Source organism: Rutidosis leptorrhynchoides, chromosome 3 (genome assembly GCF_046630445.1).
Source record: "Rutidosis leptorrhynchoides isolate AG116_Rl617_1_P2 chromosome 3, CSIRO_AGI_Rlap_v1, whole genome shotgun sequence".
NCBI classification, from domain to species: Eukaryota; Viridiplantae; Streptophyta; class Magnoliopsida; order Asterales; family Asteraceae; genus Rutidosis; species Rutidosis leptorrhynchoides.
Window position 1 is genome coordinate 377,995,106 of NC_092335.1, and position 3,016 is coordinate 377,998,121.

At 34.0% G+C, this 3,016-nt stretch overlaps 1 pseudogene; it reads right to left on the reverse strand.

Moving 5' to 3' along the window:
- Positions 1 to 1,974: 1,974 nt before the first annotated feature.
- LOC139897654 (histone H4-like) lies at positions 1,975 to 2,523 on the reverse strand (annotated as a pseudogene).
- Between the last annotated feature and the right edge of the window lie 493 nt (positions 2,524 to 3,016).

Sequence of the window (3,016 nt, forward strand, 5' to 3'; positions counted from 1 at the left end):
ATTTTATAAACCATTTTATAAAATATAACACAACAATTATTTAAACCTATAAATAATTAAATCCATATCATATATAAATTATCCAAATAATTTATCTCAAGTGATTATATTTTAGAAAACCCATTTTCTAAAATCCAAGTGTCGCGTATTTATTTAACGAACCAATCGTTAAGATTAAATACGTATAAGGTGTTGATAAGTTTGTTATTGGGTATGACCCGACTTGGATCATAACATATTAGCCACATTAATTTAATATGTCTCTCGGACATATGAAATACCTTCACCTAACGCGTGTGTGACAAATGAAAACATTCGATGTTAAATTGTCAATACCGCCGTTAAGAAAAATAATAATAATAAAAAATAATAATTAGAAGATTGTCATTAAATTAAATGACATAATAAACAATAATGATAAACGTTCTGGATAAACCACTCGGCGAGTTTAGATGTGTAGCCTTCAAGTGAAATTTATAGAACGGGTAGCAAGCAATAGAATTTTTTTTTTAACGGCAACAACTTTTTAATAATAAAAAACGATCCTTAGCAAGGTGCTAACGGATATTACAATGACATAGACAACCATAAGTTCCAATTAGAAACTAAATGACTTCTATATTCAACCAACGAACAGATAAAGATCTAACAAAATGGAACAAGCAATTTCTACTACAAAAAGAATCATCAAAAACAATTCCGTTCCGAAAATGCCAAAGAACCCAAAAGCGTAGTAACAACATAGACAACCATAAGTTCCAATTAGAAACTAAATGACTTCTATATTCAACCAACGAACAGATAAAGATCTAACAAAATGGAACAAGCAATTTCTACTACAAAAAGAATCATCAAAAACAATTCCGTTCCGAAAATGCCAAAGAACCCAAAAGCGTAGTAACAACGATTCCAATGATCCGCTCCTTCACCATGGTAATTCGAAATCCCTCAATCCAACTTAAAAACGAGACACGAATTAATTTGAGGCATGCTACAATCTAACCGTAATCTCACCTTCGCCCAAAGATCTTTCGCCACCGAGCATGAGAAAAATAAGTGATCGGTAACTTCCGTCCCGTTCAAACAAATAGGACACACGATATAAGTGATATCAATCCCTCTCGCGAAAAGGTTCCAGCGCAAAGGAAGAGAATCCAATCGAAAACGCCAACAGAAAATATTAACTTTTCTAAGTAGGAACTTAAACCAAGAAGTTTCCACATGAGAAGAAGGAAGTAATTTGCGAACAATATACTCCCTAGCCGATATAACCGTAAACAAGCCATCTGAAGCTATAGTGTACGACCAACTGTCATCGCAATTATTAAGATGACAGTGGCTAATAAGTTCGTGAAAATCATCAAGAAGCTGCGCATTCAGACACAAATATTGTCCCTCGACCACATCCACATTACCATCAATACATTTATCAGCAACAAAACCATTCTTGTTACAATCAAAGTGATCCAAACAATTGAAACGAGAAAAAAAGGCACGAATTACCACACCAAATATCGAACCAAAACCAGACATGTCGACCATTCCCCACCTGCATTCGAAAAAACTCACGTGGCAGTAAAGAAGTTTCCATGGAGCTGTTACAAAAAAGATACAATTGGAGACCATGGGCTAGTGCTTTGACCTGTAGCTTTTTCAAACAACTTACCATGGATGGCTTTAATAATGGTAACCCAAAGATCTATTTAGTAAGAGATGTCTTAAACAAATACCCCGTACTTAATAAGAGCTGGAGGTGTAACAAGTTATCAAATATGTGCATCACATATCTATTTTCAGCCATCATCTTAAGCATTATAATCATCAGATCTACGATTATCACTAATCACTATTAAGATAACCAAATACTCATCCATGATGTTAATTGTATACCCAGGCAAAATTGGATTTTATATTTATTTAGAAATTGAAATTATAAACTAGAATCAAAAGAAAAGCAACAAGAACAAACTCATAACAATCCAGTTAAATCCAAAGTTTCAGTTTTTACATCAATTCATTAACCATACCACATCATACATCCAGGATCCGTAAATCTAAACCCAATATTTCATGAAAACCCTAACAGAATTCAACTGAAAGACATCAAATTAACAGAAAAATTAACCACCAAATCCGTACAAAGTCCTTCCCTGACGCTTCAAAGCATAAACAACATCCATAGCAGTAACAGTCTTCCTTCTAGCATGCTCAGTATACGTAACCGCATCACGAATCACATTTTCCAAAAATATCTTCAACACACCTCTTGTTTCTTCGTAAATCAAACCGCTAATCCTCTTCACACCGCCTCTCCTGGCCAATCTCCTAATCGCAGGTTTTGTGATTCCTTGAATGTTGTCTCAAAGAACTTTACGGTGTCGTTTTGCTCCGCCTTTGCCCAATCCCTTTCCGCCCTTTCCACGGCCTGACATCGTTGAACGTATTGAATTGAGATGAAAAAATTTGTAATTTTAAAAAAGGAATTTGATTTGAATGTGATATTGAATGAATTGTGTGTGTTAGGGTTTATATAAGTGGCGAAAGAAATTTGGGGATTTTGAAATTTGAGCGGAAGTGTGATTTTTTGGAAAAAAGATCGACGGTGCAGATTGTGATCCGTGTGATGTTTTTATTTTGCTTTTGAGCCGTGGATGTACTTTGATCAACGGTTATTAATGGTTTTAATAATGACGTGAAAATTTATTATTACTATATTATCTAACAGACAAAAATGATGAATAGTAATTAGGGTCATTTTCGCCCTTTCACTTTTTTTTTTTTCCCTAATTAAATTTCACTACAACCAACAATTAACCTAACACTTTTTTCAAGTATTCAAATCGACCCCTAAACAGTTTGGGGGGTAAAGTGTCAAATAACCATTTTTATAAAAAAAATCTTACAAAAACTCCACTCAAATATTCAACGGGTCATATCTTCTCATTCGCAACGAGTTAAATTTTTCCGACACCATCCTTAAACTCTTAATAATTGTAAGAACACAATCTCACTAACT